Here is a 9691-nt window from a genome sequence, read left to right as displayed (position 1 = left end):
CATTCCAAAGTCCATTTTAAAGACTTATTACCAATTTAATAAATTTAAAATACTTGAAAAAATAAATTAAAATATACCCAATAAGGCCATTTTTATCATTTACATCCTTGACTCTCCCAACTTTTATACAATTTAATAAGTCCAAAAATAGTAATTAAAATATTAATTTCTTTCTTCTTCCTATTAAATATTATAAGATTTGTAGGATTTATGTATAAATATATTATCCATTTTTAAGTAGTAATTTAACCAATTTCACTTTTTAATTATCTAGTTGGCCACAATGAGGAATCTAAAATAAATATTAATGGAATATAGATAAATCTAAAATAAATATTAATGGAATATAAATATTAAATAATGGGTGTACTAAAAGAAAAAAAAAACAAAAATATGTCACATACTTAGCAATAACATTTATAGATTGAAAATAAATGACATTTATGGCCTGTTTGGTTGTTGTTTTTGAAAAATGTTTTGAAAAATAGTTTTTAAGAATAGTTTTTTGTTTTTTTAGAAATAAAATTGCATTTGAAAACCGGATTCCAGAAAACATTTTTTGTTCTTAGAAATAGAAAAAACATGTTTGGTTGAGTTAATAAAAAATGTTTTTCATGACAAAAAAAACAAAAAAAAATGTTTGAAAGTTCGTTTTTTTTTTTTAATTTAATGTTTTCTTCATAACTCTTCTCTATTTATAGAAAAAGATATAAATAAATAAATAAATCAACAAAAGATAATAATAAGAGGGTGATGGATTTGAATGGGAAATCAAATTATTTTTTTTAGTTTTTATTTTATTTTATTTTAAATTTTGATCATATATATTTTTTTTTAATTACAATAAATAAGAAGATGAAATATTTTAATAATAAAAAATTAAATATCATACTAAATGAGGATTAACAATAAGGTAATCATTTTCAATAAATGGTTAGATTTTTTGATAAAAAGAAAAAAAATAAAAGATTATAATTCAAATTTAAAACTTTTGTTAACACTCTAAATTGATTGTAGAAACATTGGATACAAATATTTGAAGGAAATATTGACAATTATGTAAAATCAGATATATTTTATTATTTTAAATATTGATAAGAAATATTATTAATTAAAGGATTTATGATTTATAATGATATATTTATTTTAAAATTTCTTAACTATTTGCCTTTTTTATTTCCTATTTTTTACTAAATCTTATCCCACCAACATCCTTTCGAATTATTCTAATTTTTAAAATAAAAAAATAATTTTTTTTTAAACATAAAAATAATTTGTTAATTAAATTAATCTATAATTATAAAGCCTTTTCAACATGTTTATTTATTTTTTTTTTAAATTATATTTTCTTTGATTAACTTAATATTTTAAAGATAAAAAAAATTATATCCATTTTTCAATTAATTTTTATAATTTTAAATTTTAAAAATTGTATGCATTTTTTAATATAAAAATTATTTGTTTAATCATTCTTTATTTTCCTTTTTTAATAAAAAAATTTAAAAATAATTTTAAAAAAAAAAAAAAAAAACTCTTATTAGACCTATCCCTTACCCTAATTTTTCATCAGCACCTTCTTCTTCCTCTTGAAATCTCTCTCATCTATCTCTCTTCTCACGATCTCTTCCTCTCATTCCACATAATTCATACTCTTCTCTTCCTCTTTCATCTCCGCACCTCTGTTTCCCTAGTCCTCTTATCTCTCTCACACACACATATATTCACCCACCTCCGTTGCCCAAGTGAAGTTCATATTACAGCATTGCCACCATTACTAACACTACAGCTGATCAATTTTCTCATTTGGAGAAGGAAATTGGAAAAGAAAATTTTGAGAGCACAATTTTAAGGGTTTGTGGGTTTGTTCTCTATGTGTGGATTTGGGATTTGATTGAATTTGTTGTAGGATACATTTTTTTAGGGTTTGTGATTTGTTCTCTATGAATGGTTTTTTTGTTATCCGCGAGTGTTTTTTTTTTTTTTTTTGTTCTCCATGATTTTTTTGTGTTTTTTTTTCTTTTGTTCACAATGTAGAAAACATGAAAAAAAAACTTGAGATTGTTCTCCAAAACCATCAAATTAAAAACACGGAGAACAAATTTAAAAACACGGGAAACAATTCTCAAATGTGTTTTTGAGTGTCTTTTGTTCTCAAGAACAAAAAACAATTTTCGGAAATAGAAACCAAACAAGCCCTTAATATTTTAAATTTTTCAAATAGTGTTTTTAATATTTCGTTTTCCTCCGTTTGGTTAGTGAGAAAGCTAAGGAAAATGAGGGCAAAAAAACTCATGAACCACTTTTTTGATTTGATTCTTTGTTTATTTTTGGTATTTCTAATGTTTCATTTCCCTCTATTTGGTTAGTGAGAAAGCTGAGGAAAATAAGAGGAAAAAACCCATTAACCACTTCTGTTCTCAAACCCACTTACCCAAATATTTGCCTATTATTTTACCCAAAATTAAATTGTTTCAAAAACTTACCTAACCACTACAAAACGTTGTTGATGGGAACTGTTGGTAGGAGCCGCAGATGGTAGGAGTCACAAATGATGAAGAGAAAAAATGGGAGCCGCAAATGGTGGGAGTTGTAGACGATGAGGAGAGAAAATAATAGTTAGGGTTTCAGATAAAAATAGCTTTGGGATAAAAATATGTTGAATGGTTTCGGATGAAAAAAAAATGGCCTTCAGAATAAAAGTGTACTAAATGGGAAAAAAAAAAAAGTCAAAGATAGCTTGCTAATGTGGATTCGAAAGAGTAGTTTGACAATTAGTTTGAAAAATGCACTACTTTGGTTTTTTCTTTTTTAAAAAAATAAAGACTACTTTGGCTACAAACTCTCCAAATGGTGTCCACACTGTAGATTGAAACAGGCTCCTTGATACAGTTTTCTATGGTTAGAGTCAAGTCACAATCGTATCAACACTATATTTATGTCATTCGCTACCAAAATAAATAAATAAATAAATAATATTATAATTAGAAAGAAAAAAGGTATCAAGAGGGACGAAAAGCAAAGTTGTACCCACTAGTTTGAATCTAAATACTGACTTAGAGTAGTGAGTCACACACAATCCACCATGGATAAACTTTCTTAGTTACTAGCAATTTTAGGAATTTTGGGGTTGGTTTCATTGCATTATATATGGAGAGTTATGACTCTTGCTGGGAAAGAGCAATATTTTAAGAATATGACCAAACATTGAATCGAAAAAGTTATCGGTTTACGGTTCACTGATCGGACCGATGGTCAAACAATGGTCGAGCGGTGATCTCATAAATATATAATTTATATTTTATTAGAATTAAAAATTATTATAAGAAATTAATGTATATAAAAATTTTAATAATATTTCCTTTTTTTATATTTGATATATCAAATTAAATGATAAAGATAAATATAAATGTATTAATATACTAAATTTTATTAAACGAAATAGGTATAATATTTAAATATGAAAGTGAAAAGAAAATTATAATTACATATCTATATATTTTGTTATTTTAAAATTTATTATATAAATTTCACATTTATTATTAATATTTATTATAAAATAAATGTAATTATAAATTTCAATTATTTTATATTTATTTGTTGCTTAGTGAGAGAAAGAAACCTTTTATACTCAGCAAAACGGTGTCATTTTGATGGAGTAGAAATTTTAAAAAAAAATTAAAATGGTTGAACCATTCAGTTTGGAGGGAATTGGGCAGTTTGTCTGGTTCATCTAGTTCGATCCCAGTTCAACTATCCACTGGCTCAATTAACTAGACTGAACCAGAATCGTAATCAGCTAACGGTCGGACTGGTTGGTTTTTAAAACCATGGGAAAAAGCAAGGGCAGGTCAAGCCCAGAGCCATTTGGTGCCTAGCCATTTCTTGGTCACCTTTCTCTACTACGAGGCCAAACCCTAATATTTTTTTTGTATCAACGAAAGTTTTAATGCAAACAATATTAATTCAAGAACTTAAAGATAAAACCATCAACATAAAGGTATACAAAGTTTTAACGTGGCTCAACCAACCATACCTACATCCTATATAAGAAAGAATATTATAGAGGGTGGAATTAAATACAATTATTGGGTTCCCAAAACATTTTATGTTTTTCTATTCTTTGTATTCACACCTTAAACCATAAGTCCCCTTGTTCTACTGAATATCTCTCGTTCTTCCTCACATCTCTATCTACCTCATATAATTTTTACGAATTCATCTCCATCTTATGACTTTTTCTCCTCATGACATAAAACATCTATAAAGATATTCATAATAATTTATTTTTTTTATTTTATAAGGAAATGTAATATTACAACAACATGAATATAGGAAATATTTCATACAATTATTCTCTACACAAAAGAAATCTTTACTAATTAAGAATTTAGGACACTTTTCAACAATTTTGAACCCTTAGAGCCATGGTTGATAAGCATAGCCCGTCTTCATGATCCGCCTTGGAGTGCACCATGCACTTGTGGTTAACATCCGTGAGGCTTTTAAAGAATGTTTCACCACTAATGATAAGACCTTTGCCTCACATCCAAGTTCCAGTGCAGGAAAGCTCTAAGGATATAACTACGCAAGATTTGGTTACGCCCTTTATGGAGCCCTTTGGCAAAAGATGTGCAAGTTGTCCATGATAAAAATCCTCTCAGCCCATTGCCTTGATGCATTAAAGCAATTGGAGGTTTCAGAATTGGATTTTTCCATTAAAGATTTGTACTCACTTGGAAAATCCAACAACTGGGTCCATCCAATAAAGATAGTGATGAGTGAATGGTTCCAACACCTCAGCTTCAATATAGTCCTAAAGATGATCGTAGGTGTGAAACCAATGTTTGGTTAATCTCAATTTTGATGATAACAAAATAAGGTTTAGAACTAATGATTATATTTCAAGTGTGATTAGACAAAACAATTTCCAAAGTGGCAATCACAAAGACAAATCAAGCCAAAGAGAAATCATGAAGAAGAAGACCACCTCAAATAAAAGTGTTTTTCAAGACCCAAGCTTCATAAGATCTCTTTGTAAGGTTGTTGGTGCACTAGGATTTTCATGCATTACATTCTTTACTTATGCACCGAAATCATCCAAGAGTTATTTTGTTTTAAATATTTTTAAAATTGGATGATTTCATGTTTTCAACTAAAACCTTATGTCAAATTTTTTTCAAACTTGTTTAAAAGGTTTTAAGTTAAAAAAATTGGTTTTTTGAGCCAAAAACGGCTCAACCGGTTGAACCGGATGAGGAATCAATCGACTACCAGCTCAATTGGTCGAGGTTCGAGTTGACCCCCAGCTCAACCTGTCGAGGGTGCAAAAAACTTTCTCTTTCTTCCAGAACGGTTGTTCAATCGATCAAGGTCCGGTCGAGGTCCGGTTAAGGTCCGATTAAGGTCCGGTTGAGGTCCAACTATCACCTGCCAAGTATTAAATGCTAACGGCTAGTCAACTGATCAAACCCCCAACGGCTAGTTTGACTTTTTTCTTCTATAAAAAGGCTTCAATCTTTATTATTTCATGAGCTTAACCTTCCCAAACCTTTCTTGAATATATTTGAGCCTTGGAATAGTGTTTTTGAGTGCATCATTGTTCTAAAACTTGCATATCTTTAGTGCACCATTCAATCCTAGTTTTCTTGTATCATTTAAGCTTAAAGTTTTTATACTAGGATTTTGTGAGATCAATTATTTGTATGTCTTTGAGAGTAAGATTCTCAAGTGTGGGGTATCACTTAAGAGATTGTTTAAGAGTGGGGTATCTCTTGAAGATTGTAAAGGGTGCTTGGAGCCAAAAATCCAAGATGGTGGATTGGAACCATAATCCACTTGTATTGCTTGAAGGCTTGGTTTGGAAGCCTTGAATTAGTGGAACCTCAAGCTTGGGATTGAACCTAGAGGAGAGTGGATGTAAGTCAGGTTGCGCCGAACCACTATAAAATATTATGTTTGCATTCTCTCTTCCCTACTCTTTTAACTTATATGCAATTGTCTTTATATTGTTTATTATATACTTGCATATAATTGTCTCTTACATTCACATAGTTTAAATTTGGAAAAAGAAACCATCACCGTATTCACCCCCCCTATAGGGTGATTACCATAGGTTGGATTAACCTAATTTTTCTAACAGTGGGGAATAGGTATTTTGATTATTCGGGCCATGGAAATGAGGAAGCAAGGTAGGCCATAGCAATGATTCAAAATTTGTTGTCTCTATAGGGGATGTTTGTTTTATTGAATGCCATTCCATGTGTAGAATGGATAGATTTGCAAGGGCATTTAGAGTCGATGAAGTGGGTGTCAAAGAAAGTGGACTCTCTTGTGGGATATGAGAGAAATAGAGAAAAGAAACAAAGGAAAAAGAATAGAGGACAAAATACAAGTAGAGAAGATTTTCTTGTTTTTGTCTCTTTATTTTATTAAAAACTGGTTATAAAGATTTTATACAAAAAGGAGAAACCAACCCTAACAACCCAACCTGTTATTCAACACCATGTGGTAGTTTAGAAGTTTCAGAATGCTTTTTAACACTTCCCCACAAGCTAAGTGTAGAGAGAGAGATGACGTTTAGCTTATCACGAAATCTGCAGAATGAGGATGCTGAGAAAGACTTTGTGAAGATATCTATTGTTTGATCATTGTAAAGATCACGAACAAAGTAAAGATCAAGTTCAATCTATTTCATCTGAGAGTTCTGAATTAGATTAGCACTTAATGATACAGTGTTGAGGTTATCACATAAAATGACTAGTGTTTGAGGTTGTGGAACTTGTAGTTCTTTTAGCAATCCTTGCAACCACACCATTTCAGCAGTAGCATTTTCTAAGCTCTAATACTCCACTTCAGTGCTAGAACAAGTGATGGTGTGTTGTTTCTTAGAACTCTAGGTGACTAGGTTTTGTTCAAGAAATATGTAGTAGCATGAAGTTAATTTCCTATCATCAGGATCAAATGCCCAATCTGCATAAGAAAAACCTTCAAGAAACAAATGTGATGGTTTGGAAAGATAAAGATAATGATGAAGAGTGTTGTTAAGATATCAAAGAGTGCATAAACTGAAACACTTTATTCACACTATAAGATATCATAGGTCTAGTAATAGTAGCATATTGTAAACCCCCTATAATACTCCGATAAAGCTTGGGATCTGGAATAGGTTCACGTTGATGTGCTGAGAGTCTCAAACCTCCAACTATGGGTGTTGAAAAGGCCTTTGTTGGAACCATCTTAGCCTTTCTTAAAATATCAATCAAATATTGCTCTTGTGAGAGTAAGATTCCTCCATTTTCAGTATGTTGAACCTCAACTCCTAAAAAATATTGGAAAATGTCAAGGCCCTTGAGTGAAAACTTCTTATTGATTAGGGAGATCAATGTGGAAATTGCAAGTGAATCATTTCTGGTGATAATGATATCATCAACATAGACCAAGAGATAAATACACGAAGTAGAAGTAAATCTAAGAAACAATGACTGATTAGTTTTAGAACTCACAAAACCAAGTTGCAAGACAGAATACTTAAGTTTATCAAACCAAACCCAAGGAGCTTGCCTTAATCCATAAAGGGCTTTGTGAAGCTTGTATACTAGTGGAACAGAAATTGTAGATTTCTCAAAACCTGGGAGTTGCTTTATAAGAACTGTTTCATGTAGAATACCATTAAGAAATGCATTGTTTACATCTAGTTGGATAATCTCCCAATTTTGAGCAAGAGCTACTATTAAAACTACCCAAACAATGCTTGTTTTAATTACTAGGCTAAATGTATCTATGAAGTCAAAACCAAGCCTTTGATAACACCCCTGTAGAGAAATCAAGTTCTTTCAAATAACAAGGAGAAATATGATTGGACTTAGTGTGAAGAGTATTAAGATGGATTGTAGGATGAACTATGGTCAACAACGAGAGCCATGATCTGGTGTTAACATGTTGATAAGATAAACAGTAGTTGCAAAAGCATCATCCCAAAATTTCAAAGGTAAAGAAGATTGAGCTAGGAAAACTAAACTAGTTTATACGATGTGCCTATGTTTCCTTTCTACAATACCATTTTGTTTTGAAGTATGTGGACTAGATAATCTATGAGTGACTCTAGTTGATTGCATAAATGAATTTAGTGATCTAAATTCACTACCCCAATCAATGTGAAGAATTTTGATCTTTCTATTCGGGAAAATGTCAACTTGAGCATTAAAACGTAGAAAGGTTTGAGTGACTTCAAATTTAGATTTTAAGAAGTAGATCCAAGTGTACCTTGAATACACATTAACAAAGCTAATGTAATATCTAAGCCCATTCCTAAATGTCACTGAAGCAGCACCCCAAAGATCAAATTCTATTTGATGTAATGGATAATATACACAATCAAGGAATTTGAGAAAGACAATTTGTGACTTTTCCAAGTTGATTGGCAAAACAAAAATGATCCCTCTATTTCATTGAAAACTTGAAATTACAATTTGACAAGACTTGTTTGACAATAGAAAGAGTTGGGTGTCCAAATTTCCTATGCCACAAACTCAAAATAGCTTATGACTTAACATTATCATTATTTTGATTAAAAGTAGAAAATATAGGAGAATTTAGATCACAACCTCCTATTCTACTATATTTAAGAGACAAGACTTGGTGATCCTTAGAAATAATAGGGGAAAACTAATGTGAACTAGTTAATGAAGATGATTGAGCCTTGAACAGGTTGAACAAATATAGCCCTTCATGTAGCCTCCCTTTAAGCAAAAGTGTTCATGTTGCTAGATCCTTCACAATGCAAATAAATATATGAAACTCAATGAATGCATTATTTTCTCTTGCAAATTGTCTAACACTGATGAGATTGAGACTAATATGGGGAACATGTAGCAAATTAGATAAAGAAAAAACTTTAGGTGAATTAGAAGAATCAAGTGATGGAAAACTAAAATGAGCAATCATCAAACCTGCACCATTACCCTTGTAGATCTTATTTCTGCTACAATACTCAAAACCAAAGTTCAAATTGCTAAGGTCATTTGTAATATGATTTGTTGCTCCTAAATCTAGAAACTAATTATCATCAATAAGTAATTCCAGAGTAGTTAACATTGTAGTCATCGAACCTGTGTTTTTACCAATATTGTTGTTTGTAGAAACTGACCTGTTTGTGAACCTAGAGAAATTTGGGTCAAAACAATGGTAACATTTTTGGAGCAATAATATCATAATATGTTTTCATTTTGAGAAGATCGTCTCTCATTGTCAAGCCTGATTTCTTCAGGCTTTGGATTTGTAACTTGTATTGCATAATCTTGGCTTTGCATTGTATTACAAAGACCTTGTTAAAGGTTCTCCAAATATCACTAATAGTGTTATAACCTACCATCTATGGTAGAATACTCTCACTCATTGAAGATGGAAGCCAAGAAACAAGTAATAGATCTTGTCTCTATCAAGTCACATACTCAAGGTTCATCAATTATGGACTTCCATACACTACATGTCATCTCAAATGGACAAATAGAGGTACCGTAAATAAAGCCCTCTAAACTGAAGGCTCGAATCACGGTGAGAGCTTGTTGTTTCCATATGAGAATTTTCATCCGTGAGTTTTACTACAACTAGCTAACTTGAAGAACTAATAACAAGATTGAGAGGAAATGAAGAATCAAAAGAGGTTTCCAATGAACATGTCATTGAAGAGCTC

The sequence above is a fragment of the Vitis vinifera genome, chromosome 9 (genome assembly GCF_030704535.1).
Source record: "Vitis vinifera cultivar Pinot Noir 40024 chromosome 9, ASM3070453v1".
NCBI classification, from domain to species: Eukaryota; Viridiplantae; Streptophyta; class Magnoliopsida; order Vitales; family Vitaceae; genus Vitis; species Vitis vinifera.
The sequence above is the reverse complement of the archived record's forward strand: the minus strand, read 5'-3'. Positions refer to the sequence as shown.